The sequence below is a fragment of the Dermacentor albipictus genome, chromosome 1, assembly GCF_038994185.2.
Source record: "Dermacentor albipictus isolate Rhodes 1998 colony chromosome 1, USDA_Dalb.pri_finalv2, whole genome shotgun sequence".
In the NCBI taxonomy this organism is placed as follows: Eukaryota; Metazoa; Arthropoda; class Arachnida; order Ixodida; family Ixodidae; genus Dermacentor; species Dermacentor albipictus.
In genome coordinates this window covers 397,862,930-397,875,647 of record NC_091821.1, presented here as the reverse complement: position 1 = coordinate 397,875,647, position 12,718 = coordinate 397,862,930, and the positions used below count along the sequence as shown (strand labels likewise).

At 47.4% G+C, this 12,718-nt stretch overlaps 1 protein-coding gene across 3 annotated transcripts in view; it reads right to left on the bottom strand.

Moving 5' to 3' along the window:
- Positions 1 to 12,718, bottom strand: part of LOC135921307 (gonadotropin-releasing hormone receptor-like) — a 163,782-nt gene that overhangs the window by 88,781 nt on the left and 62,283 nt on the right. Inside the window, exons 1-2 of one of the 3 annotated variants that reach the window (XM_070532092.1) lie at positions 1,986 to 1,996; positions 1,466 to 1,562 (exon numbers count right to left, since the gene is read on the bottom strand). The exons of the other annotated variants lie outside the window; for them this stretch is intronic. The gene's annotated coding sequence lies outside the window, so the exon portion shown is untranslated. Of the gene's footprint in view, positions 1 to 1,465; positions 1,563 to 1,985; positions 1,997 to 12,718 lie in introns of those variants that run through there. 3 annotated transcript variants of the gene reach the window in all.

Below are 12,718 nucleotides of genomic sequence, written 5' to 3'. Positions count from 1 at the left end.
ACGCTATCTCCACTCACCCCACCTCGCCTACGCAAGCGAAATTCCTTCCCTGCATCCTCCCATACCGGACCTTGAGGATCGCGTGACGAAAACGTCACAGGCCCCACGTTCATTTTTTTTTCTCTTTGCTTTCTTTTTTGGGCGCTACGCACTTCCGCTGACATCGTCGCGCACGAGCTGTTGTCTTGTTCGCACAGCGCACGATTTTGCGTGCTGTGCACAAGGACACATAACTAGCGGTATAATTCAGTGCTGCACGAATACTGAGGCAGAACAAGTGGATCGCAGAGCATGATCAGGCGCGGTAACACGGCTGAAAATGGCATTGTTTCGGTACCTATGCACGTGATCGCACGACCGTGGGAACAAGCGGACGAAGCGGAAGTACATCTCTATTCCTTCGGTGCGAAGTAAAACAAAAAACACACAGACGTTCCGTTTGTCTCTTTTAATATTTCTCTAAACTTCAATTCGTCAATTGAAGCAACAGATGACACAAATAACAGATGGTGCCTTGAATAATTCTTGAAGGCACGTGTCACCACGAGCGACGTCGCACTGCAGACCCGAGTACGTAGGCGCAGGGACGCGAGTACGTCACCGTCGGGCTTGGAGAGTAGCGGTCGCAGGGAGAAGGGAAAACGGCGTTCGGATTGAAATTTCAGACCTTTCTGCAGCCCGTAGCGATGCAATTCTTTGCAAACACGATCATTGGCGCGCATTGTATGCTCTGCGCTTGTCAGCTCGAAATGGCCAGACCTGGTGAGGGGCCCTTGAAGTACGTTAAAGGGAAGCAGCTTTGCAGGATGTTACGTTGCGCGTCCCTTCGCGACTTCTGACTTAAATAGCGTGAATGCTAATGTACACCTTTACCTCGCGTAAACGCGTTCAGCATGTCCACACATTTCGCGCGCCTTCTACCGTGAACCTGCTGTGGTCACCCATGGCAAGAAGGTCCCATTTCTTTTGCCTAAAGCGATCTGAGCGAGCCTATGCGTCTAGTAGCCATTCGAATCCTGGGTCGCACACTAGAGTGGACCCACGGTGTCGTCTGGTGCCCCGGGCACGAAGGCCTGCGGGGCAACGAAGAGGCGGACTGCGCAGCTCGAGTTGTCACTAGCCGAGCGGCAGACCACACCGTTCTTCAGCCCCCGAAAGACCGACGAGCGACCCACGAGTTATTAACGACAGGTCAACAAATACTACAGGACCAATGGCTCGGAAGAACGCAATACGCTCCCCCACACAAAGCTCTCAATAAACTCCAGGCAAGGGACTGGCGCCACCTGCAAACTAACACATACCCACAGTTGTCTCATCTACACGCAATCTACCCAGACAGTTATATGTCCCGAACATGTCCCTGGTGTAGCAACCACACAGCGACACTCGCGCACATAACACACGAATGCACCGACCGTTCGGGCGACGCAATTTCGCCACGAGTCACAACACACACACTCACTACGTGGTCTTGGGAGGCGAGACTCTCCGAACTGGACCTGGGAAGCCAACTGGTGACCCTCGACCAGGCCCGGCGAGCCGCGATCGCCAGTGGAGCCCTGTCAGAGGGAACCACCCATGGAATAAACCGCGCAACGGTTTCTGCAATATTAAAGTTCCTCCTCCTCCTCCTCCTCCTCCTTCCTCTTTCGTACACAGATGACGCTACAATTGCTGTGCAAAAATTTGGGACAAATGTATTTAACATTACCGACAAGGAAAATAGCATCGTCGTCGAGAGAAGGAGCCAACTATCTCTTATACATAAATAATTTAGTGCGTGTTTGTTCTACGGTAACACACACACACATTATATATATATATATATGTATATATATATATAGACCTAGACCGCCCAAGTTGCCAAGCGCTTTTTATTCCAAAAAGGAAACGCGCCAGCTCCAGCGCGAAGAAGCAGAAGACCAGGGATGATGAATGGCTAGGCACATATGAAAACGATGAAGCACATTAATAGTACTTACACTAACTTGCCCTCGCCATGAAAGTGTCCAGCCTGGCCGCAGCTTAGGGAACGTTTAAACGGGGAGATAAGGGCTTCATCTGCGAGGCGTGAATAATTTCTGCATTACGGCCACGGCGGTCAGAGACAGAGTGCACTGGGACGACAATTAGTTCACTGCAGAAGTTTGTTGCACAGTGGTGCATGCGGCAATGTAGCGTGGAAGGAACTTCTCACAGGAGCTTAATTTGGACTGGAACGTCAACGCATTTCTCCGTGAAGTTCGTGAATTAATATCTCAAAACTGGTGTCATTCTGATCCGCCTTGTGAACTCCACGGCTAGAATTTGTAAATTTTGCAATACGGGCCGTATGGTAATTAGTTAATAGGTTAAATAATGAGTTTTTGTTAATTAATCGATTACGCATTTAAATGTTTTGTGCAAGTAATGTCCGCCCCTACGAGTAGAGCTGCTCATGAATTGGAATTGCGCTATCTGCCAAAGGCAACCTTTGAAAAATTTGGAAGTGTTGGCTGAAACACCCGGTATATTGTTCTGAATGCATGTGTTTTGTTAACTTATTGTGCTGATTCCATATAACGCTAAAAATTGATAATTCGGGCATCTTATTCCAAAAATATGTCGGGAGGTAAATGGCTAAAGTAAAGCGCCCCGCCTGGGGCCTCGTGCCAAACAAGTCCAAGCTAGGCAACCATACCGTCGTTTCTATGGCGACGCCTCTCGCCAGACCGACGGTCGTCATAATCACAGAACGATTTCAGAAATTTGATGAGCTATGCGCTCATAATTTAGAGTCTCGGGTGAGTTTACAGGAAGTGAAAGCTTATTTCTACAGTTGCCGGTCGTCAACAATAGCGAGAGCGCAGACACCACAATTAATTCCCTCTAAAGCGCGAACCACAGGGTTAGCCATGTTTCACAACACAACGCTATTTGTTAGCTCACGTATGACGTACGTATACGTTAAGTTCGCCAAATAACAGCATGCGTTAAAGTAGCGTACGGATACTACGCGGAAACCAACTACTTACGGAGCATGCAAAGTGAGGACGACGTTAATTATTTACGTGCGTAATGTGCTTACGTTTGCATGCCAAGGCTATTCTAAAGCTGTCTTTTATCATGTCCGAAGATAAAAGACGAAGAGGAAGGCAAGGGCACTGGAGTGGTCAGCGAAACAGGAGTAGAAGTTCTTACGGAGAAAGATGCGTCAGGGCTTGGAACGCCCCTAGTGATAAATATTCCACTCATTTGTAGCATCGTAGTGTGCACTTTTTTTTGCACATCTATTTTACGATTCTTGCAGCCTATCCTCATTCTTCTGGCGCGAAGTAAAGTACAGGTGTGAAATGACGTCAAAACGGCGTGGTACGTAATATGCTAGAAGCATTGATGTATACTAATAGCCCGTCCTTTCGTAAATATTGGCCGTTCAACAGATGAAACGCGAAAACACCGCTTGTGAATTTTTATTTTTGGCATCTTACGAAGAATTTTCGTTTACTATTTGTTTGACGCCCCCATCCAAGGGACTTTGAATACCTACTTTCGCTAGTATATGATCACGAAAAAAAAAAAAGAAAGCACACATTCAGCCGTTGGTTGTGCTGTTGGATTTGTGTTCCAGCGCACGCTGTTTTTTGGGTTGATATCCCCGTAACAACAGCGGCTGCCATTTACATTGAGCTTAAGCGTATTACAAGGCACCCCGTTGAAGACCTCGTATTCTTGTTACGGCGCAAGCTCTAGGCTCACTCATTATTGGGATGACGTCATGGATTCAATAAAAATTATTGCCAAGTGTAGTTTTCTGTCCCAGTCGAATATGCTTCTGCTTGCTGTTGTAGATGAGTCCTCATTTTCATCAAGAAAAAAAAAAGTAAAGAGAGAAAACGAAACCGCATTTACCGCTTACGGAGTGGGCACAAATGGGCAAATGGGCAGAGAGCTCAAGCTTTAGAAAGCAATTACTGAGTCTCTGTTGAAAAAAAAAACAAGAAAAAGAAACATGGCTGTAGGGACAGTTAGTGCGGGCGCAAACGGCGCTATTAAGTATGTGCAGTCGACGAGAAAAGTTCACAGACCACGGGTTCCGAGATAGAGTTTAATTTCCGAGCACTATAGGATAACTAAACCGACAAAATCTTTACAACACCAGGTTGTTCGTATATAAGCTGGAATACCACGTACCACGCTGCCATGCTCGGGGCTGTGTAAACATTCGCCTGATCTCTAGGTCATCGGGCATTGCGCAAAACGTCGTATACGCCGATTGTACAGCGCGATCATGCGTATCTTATTTTGTCCATTTGCCGGAGAGCGTGGCTGAAAGCGGCTCTCGCACGCCTTGACATTTGTGCGGCCAAGCGCAGACGTGGAAAACTCGCACCTGGGCACGCGCGGCAGCTGTTCTCAGGAATGACGTCAAAGCCGCAGTCCTTGTTACAGCTGGAATGCATGTTACGATCGCTGCAGCCGTCGTCGTCAGGATGGCCGAGTTTTTTTTTTATTTTTTTTTATTACCGGCTTCGCAAAAGAAGGTACAATGTGAGTATTACATGGTCATAAAAACAACTAGTCAATGCCGGATCAGTGTGGTGTGATAAGAACGATGTAGGCTAGTCACTTTGTCCAAAGCACTTAGCCAATCAGGAGGGTCACTCTGTGCACAGAAAAATTCGCGTATATATAACACACTTTCAATGAAATATTCATGTGCAGGGGCCTGAACAATGCGCTCATGTCTGATATCCATACGCGTTCGCCACACACTGTGCATGCACAAAAGCATTAACAGATCGACAGGCACTCCCTCTGGTTCCGCGCATGGCAGGAAGCGTATTCCGAAAGCACTTAAGGGCAACTCCTTTTTAAGGCTACGTTTTAGAATATCCCACAAAAACACTGCGTCATGACAGTCCAAAAAGATATGCTCAATCGTCTCCGGTTTATTGCATATAAAGCAATTCACAGACCAAGGTACAAAAATGCCTTTGCTTTGCAGCCACGGTTTCACTGGGAGAGTGCCTGTATGTAGTTGAAAAAAGAAAGATTTAACAGAAGCTCTTACCGGCATTCGTTTAACTCTCTTAAGAACATCTCGTTCTGAACCTAAAACAAATACTGTACGATACAACGGTACAGGCAAGAATACATCAACAAGATCTTTGTACAACTTCTTACTAGTAACAACGGCCAAATATTCACTGGAAAATCTTGCTTTTAGTATTCGGAAAGATGCGACCACTTCACGCAAAAAAGCACTTAAAGGCATTGGCCCCGTATGCATGGACGACACTACATAATCAGGCAATGAATCACGCAGTCTAGCTTGAATCATTGTTCTCAGAAAAGCATCCTTTTGATCACGCAAAAAAAGAAACCTGCTTACAATCTGTTTGAGGAACAAATGTGACAACCCCAGCCCCCCATTCAACACTCTATGGAACAGATTACTACGACTTGTACGTTCCCATGTTGAAGCCCAAATGAACATCGCAAATACTCTATGTAGCTTTTGCACAGACATCCTCGTCAGACATAACGCTTGCATCACATAAAAGATTTTCGCGACTAAAAACAAATTACACACTGTGGCTCTTGCAAACATTGAAAATTTATGCCCTCCCCATTTGCCGGTGTGGGTTTTCATTCGCACTACTTCATTGTCCCAATATTCTTTGCTATCTCGATAATGTGCGAGGGGGACACCTAGGTAGGTGCCTGGAGTTACTGCCCATTGCATGTTACAAAAAGTCTCGGGCTTGTATTGCCAATTCCCATGCCAAAAACCAAGACACTTGTTCCAGTTAATAGCACTTCCACTTGCAGTACAAAATTTTACAGCCTCTTGTACAACTGCTTTAACACTGTCATGGTCCGTACAAAACACTGCTACATCATCAGCATATGCTAAAACTCGAACTTCAGTTTTATGAAAAGTGTAACCCCGAATGTTTGGGCTCTTCAGCAGCCGCAAACAAAAGGGCTCGAGGTAGAGAGCGAAAAGCAGGGGGGATAAAGGGCAGCCTTGTCTCACAGACGACAGCACAGGAATACCATCACTTAACTGCCTATTAATTATCAGCTTCGCTATACAACCATTGTACATCATTTTAACACCTTCTGTAATAACAGTTCCAACATTGATATGGTCTAGGATCAAGAACAGAACTTCATGTACGACTTTATCGAACGCCTTGTGGAGATCTAATTGCAACATGGCCACGCGCCCATACGTTCCGTCACAGCATTCAAGGACAGTTCTAGCTGTGTGAACATTGGTAAAGATTGACCTGCCTTTTATGCCGCATGTCTGATGTGGCCCTACAAGTGACTTAATAACACTTTGAAGGCGACGAGCTAAAATCTTCATGAATATCTTATAGTCCACGTTTGTTAGACTGATGGGACGGTATGATTCAACAGAATGTAACTTAATCGGATCAGTCGTTTTAGGAATTAGTACTACGTGGGACGCTCGGAAGGATGGAGGACTTGTTTTCGTTTCAAAGAATTCACTAATTAGTCTTTCAAGTGCGACTGCCATTTCTGTTCTAAAGGCTTTATATAGAGATGCACCGAGACCGTCTGGCCCAGGTGACTTGTTTGAACTAAGCTCCAGAATCACTGATTCAATTTCCTCAGCCGTAATATTGGCTTCTAGAGCGTGCACAAGGTCATCCTCTAATCTCGGCATCAGCGATAGGAATTCTGTTCTGAAGTAGTCAGTGTCCGGAGTATTAAGGCTGAAAATATCTGTGTAATGTTCGACGAATGCCTGTTTGATTATTTCTCTTCGATTTGTGATTTCGTTTTGATAGCATATTTCCGTTATCTCTTTCGACAAAGCGTGCCTTTTTTCATCACTGAGCGCGCGTTTGGTAGGCGTCTCTCCGGACCACAGTTTCTCGTTACGCGCCCTTATCACTGCGCCACGGTACATTTCTTCGTCTATTGCCTCGAGCTTAGTTTTAGTCTCTTTAATTTCCCTTGTGAACAATCCCGGCTCGTAGCACTCCGTACTTAGCATAAAATCTAGAGCACTCTGCAGCTCTTTAACTCGTTGTTTTTCTTTTCGCCGGAGCGCACATGACCTATCAATAGCGGCTATTTTAATATCGCATTTGAACTGTTCCCATACTTGCATAAAACTTCCGGAGTTACTTCGCAGCATGTTCGCTATATAATCCTTGACTTTAGTCACGTACTCTTCATCTTCCAGTAATTTATCATTAAACTTCCACAAGTCCCAATTAAATTTCGCAGCTATTCTCTTCGTACCGATTGTAACCATGACTAGGCAGTGATCGCTAAAAGAGACATAGATCGTCTGGTAGTCAGAACATAACAGCGAACATTCGACAGGAACATATATACGGTCCAATCTAGCATGACTGCCTCCCTGAAAGTGAGTGTACATTGCCCGGCCTTCATGCGTCGATATCAAGCCTACATCTTCAAGGTCGTGCTCACCTACAATTTCGGACAGTAACTCGGCGCTCCGATCTCGAAAGGAACGGCTTGTTGTCCTATCCTCTGGTCTACAGACGCAATTGAAATCGCCAAGCAAGATCACCCGCCTTTCAGTAAGCAGGACAGGCTTCACCTGTCGGAAGAAACTCTCCCTTTCAGCAATTGCATTCGGAGCGTATACACACACAGCTCTCCAAGCCACTCCATCCGATTCAAAATCACACATTACAAGGCGCCCACTTTCACACGAGAACACAGTATCAACAGCCCCAATACCATTTCTTAAAAAAATAACGCATCCACCCGCTCTTCCAACAGCATGACATACGCAAACGCTGTATCTGCTACGATAGACCGCTACCATTCTGTCTGTTTGTTCTTCGTCTTCAATTTTAGTTTCCTGAACCGCGAGCAAATCTATTTCGTTTTCTAGCAGAAGGCGGTTCAGTTGCAGTTGCCTTCTACGCGCCGACAGGCCCCTTACATTAAGCGTAGCAACATGTAGGCTGGACGTGAGGTTGGTAGCCATCTAAGGAAAAGGGAGACGCCGATCAGACTACTCACACATCAAACAGAGTGAAACCATATCCATTAAGGCGTTTGAGCTTAGTACTGACCCGATCAAAGACCGGGCTTCAACCGTTGTGGCAAAGGTAGCCTCCGCTAAGGCGGAGGGAGAGCAGACGCAGTACTGCGTTCCGGTGGCAATTTCGGTTTGGGCTTGAACGGTCCGCGGCGCGTTGAAGGTGCCTTCGGCGGAGGCTCCTCGCCGCGTTCACCGACCAATCTCGGTTCCTGAATATCCGAATCCTCGTGAGCCCGCTTCACTGCTGCACTTGACGCGGCGGGCATCTCGGTATCGGCGTCTTCCTGGTTGTCGCCCTGCTGCCCAGTCGTAACCAGGCTTACAGCTGTCACGCTATCCGCTTTTTCCGGAAGGAACGCTGGCTTTGATGCGACGGCCGGCTGGGTTTGGTCCTTACCGGCTTGGCTGGTATCTGCAAAGGGTGCGGGTGCGGTTTCCTTGGATGTTGACTCCTTGGTGGCATCATCTCCCTCACTTCCGTGGGTTGCTTCAACCGCGTCTGCTTCATCCATGATGTGTTCGGCCACTTCATCATTTCGTGCCTGGCCCGTAACATTAGCGTAGCTACGCACGCACTGGCTCTCATCGTGGCCGAAACGCCGGCATAGCCCGCAGCGTGGCACCCGACACTCACGGCGTATATGTCCTTTTCCACGGCACCGAAGGCAGAGCGGAGCCCTGCCAGGAACATGGACGAGAGCAACGTCCTCACCAACACGCAACTGATGGGGCAAGTCCTCGATGGTAACACCCACCTTCAGTTTCAGTGTAACCGACCGTGTTGTTGAAGCCTTGTCAACGCAGCCTTTAACCCTCCATTTATCGCGGGTTATTTCAGTCACTTTTCCGAACGCTGCTAATCCCACTCGCACGTCGTCGTCTTGCACACCGTGGAGCAGCCAAAACAGCTTCAGCCTGACACCTCGGTTGGTCGGGTCAATAACCACGCAGCGGTGGTCTTTTACATTGAAAGCTTCGGCCTGCAGAATCTTTGCCTTCGCTCCTTCGCTGTTGAAAGTAACGGCCCACAGGTGGTTCATCTGATATGCCCCAAGGGCAACCACATCCGGCAGCAATGACAGACGCGCTAGGGCGTCGCGAAAATGCTCGACGCGATATGGCCTGGCGGTGACATCACCATGCAAAAATACTGTGTTCAAAACACTCGAACCTGATGGCAGATGGGGAACAACCATTTCATAATCCTGGGCAGGCATTTCAGTGCTCCTGATACCGCGACCCGGCTGGGCCGCTGTGCACAGCACGCACGATTTTGCGTGCTGTGCACAAGGACACATAACTAGCGGTATAATTCAGTGCTGCACGAATACTGAGGCAGAACAAGTGGATCGCAGAGCATGATCAGGCGCGGTAACACGGCTGAAAATGGCATTGTTTCGGTACCTATGCACGTGATCGCACGACCGTGGGAACAAGCGGACGAAGCGGAAGTACATCTCTATTCCTTCGGTGCGAAGTCAAACAAAAAACACACAGACGTTCCGTTTGTCTCTTTTATTATTTCTCTAAACTTCAATTCGTCAATTGAAGCAACAGATGACACAAATAACAGATGGTGCCTTGAATAATTCTTGAAGGCACGTGTCACCACGAGCGACGTCGCACTGCAGACCCGAGTACGTAGGCGCAGGGACGCGAGTACGTCACCGTCGGGCTTGGAGAGTAGCGGTCGCAGGGAGAAGGGAAAACGGCGTTCGGATTGAAATTTCAGACCTTTCTGCAGCCCGTAGCGATGCAATTCTTTGCAAACACGATCATTGGCGCGCATTGTATGCTCTGCGCTTGTCAGCTCGAAATGGCCAGACCTGGTGAGGGGCCCTTGAAGTACGTTAAAGGGAAGCAGCTTTGCAGGATGTTACGTTGCGCGTCCCTTCGCGACTTCTGACTTAAATAGCGTGAATGCTAATGTACGCCTTTACCTCGCGTAAACGCGTTCAGCATGTCCACACATTTCGCGCGCCTTCTACCGTGAACCTGCTGTGGTCACCCATGGCAAGAAGGTCCCATTTCTTTTGCCTAAAGCGATCTGAGCGAGCCTATGCGTCTAGTAGCCATTCGAATCCTGGGTCGCACACTAGAGTGGACCCACGGTGTCGTCTGGTGCCCCGGGCACGAAGGCCTGCGGGGCAACGAAGAGGCGGACTGCGCAGCTCGAGTTGTCACTAGCCGAGCGGCAGACCACACCGTTCTTCAGCCCCCGAAAGACCGACGAGCGACCCACGAGTTATTAACGACAGGTCAACAAATACTACAGGACCAATGGCTCGGAAGAACGCAATACGCTCCCCCACACAAAGCTCTCAATAAACTCCAGGCAAGGGACTGGCGCCACCTGCAAACTAACACATACCCACAGTTGTCTCATCTACACGCAATCTACCCAGACAGTTATATGTCCCGAACATGTCCCTGGTGTAGCAACCACACAGCGACACTCGCGCACATAACACACGAATGCACCGACCGTTCGGGCGACGCAATTTCGCCACGAGTCACAACACACACACTCACTACGTGGTCTTGGGAGGCGAGACTCTCCGAACTGGACCTGGGAAGCCAACTGGTGACCCTCGACCAGGCCCGGCGAGCCGCGATCGCCAGTGGAGCCCTGTCAGAGGGAACCACCCATGGAATAAACCGCGCAACGGTTTCTGCAATATTAAAGTTCCTCCTCCTCCTCCTCCTCCTCCTTCCTCTTTCGTACACAGATGACGCTACAATTGCTGTGCAAAAATTTGGGACAAATGTATTTAACATTACCGACAAGGAAAATAGCATCGTCGTCGAGAGAAGGAGCCAACTATCTCTTATACATAAATAATTTAGTGCGTGTTTGTTCTACGGTAACACACACACACATTATATATATATATATATGTATATATATATATAGACCTAGACCGCCCAAGTTGCCAAGCGCTTTTTATTCCAAAAAGGAAACGCGCCAGCTCCAGCGCGAAGAAGCAGAAGACCAGGGATGATGAATGGCTAGGCACATATGAAAACGATGAAGCACATTAATATTACTTACACTAACTTGCCCTCGCCATGAAAGTGTCCAGCCTGGCCGCAGCTTAGGGAACGTTTAAACGGGGAGATAAGGGCTTCATCTGCGAGGCGTGAATAATTTCTGCATTACGGCCACGGCGGTCAGAGACAGAGTGCACTGGGACGACAATTAGTTCACTGCAGAAGTTTGTTGCACAGTGGTGCATGCGGCAATGTAGCGTGGAAGGAACTTCTCACAGGAGCTTAATTTGGACTGGAACGTCAACGCATTTCTCCGTGAAGTTCGTGAATTAATATCTCAAAACTGGTGTCATTCTGATCCGCCTTGCGAACTCCACGGCTAGAATTTGTAAATTTTGCAATACGGGCCGTATGGTAATTAGTTAATAGGTTAAATAATGAGTTTTTGTTAATTAATCGATTACGCATTTAAATGTTTTGTGCAAGTAATGTCCGCCCCTACGAGTAGAGCTGCTCATGAATTGGAATTGCGCTATCTGCCAAAGGCAACCTTTGAAAAATTTGGAAGTGTTGGCTGAAACACCCGGTATATTGTTCTGAATGCATGTGTTTTGTTAACTTATTGTGCTGATTCCATATAACGCTAAAAATTGATAATTCGGGCATCTTATTCCAAAAATATGTCGGGAGGTAAATGGCTAAAGTAAAGCGCTCCGCCTGGGGCCTCGTGCCAAACAAGTCCAAGCTAGGCAACCATACCGTCGTTTCTATGGCGACGCCTCTCGCCAGACCGACGGTCGTCATAATCACAGAACGATTTCAGAAATTTGATGAGCTATGCGCTCATAATTTAGAGTCTCGGGTGAGTTTACAGGAAGTGAAAGCTTATTTCTACAGTTGCCGGTCGTCAACAATAGCGAGAGCGCAGACACCACAATTAATTCCCTCTAAAGCGCGAACCACAGGGTTAGCCATGTTTCACAACACAACGCTATTTGTTAGCTCACGTATGACGTACGTATACGTTAAGTTCGCCAAATAACAGCATGCGTTAAAGTAGCGTACGGATACTACGCGGAAACCAACTACTTACGGAGCATGCAAAGTGAGGACGACGTTAATTATTTACGTGCGTAATGTGCTTACGTTTGCATGCCAAGGCTATTCTAAAGCTGTCTTTTATCATGTCCGAAGATAAAAGACGAAGAGGAAGGCAAGGGCACTGGAGTGGTCAGCGAAACAGGAGTAGAAGTTCTTACGGAGAAAGATGCGTCAGGGCTTGGAACGCCCCTAGTGATAAATATTCCACTCATTTGTAGCATCGTAGTGTGCACTTTTTTTTTGCACATCTATTTTACGATTCTTGCAGCCTTTCCTCATTCTTCTGGCGCGAAGTAAAGTACAGGTGTGAAATGACGTCAAAACGGCGTGGTACGTAATATGCTAGAAGCATTGATGTATACTAATAGCCCGTCCTTTCGTAAATATTGGCCGTTCAACAGATGAAACGCGAAAACACCGCTTGTGAATTTTTATTTTTGGCATCTTACGAAGAATTTTCGTTTACTATTTGTTTGACGCCCCCATCCAAGGGACTTTGAATACCTACTTTCGCTAGTATATGATCACGAAAAAAAAAAATGGCTGTGGCTTAGGTAAGGTTAAGCCCAGGATGCGAAG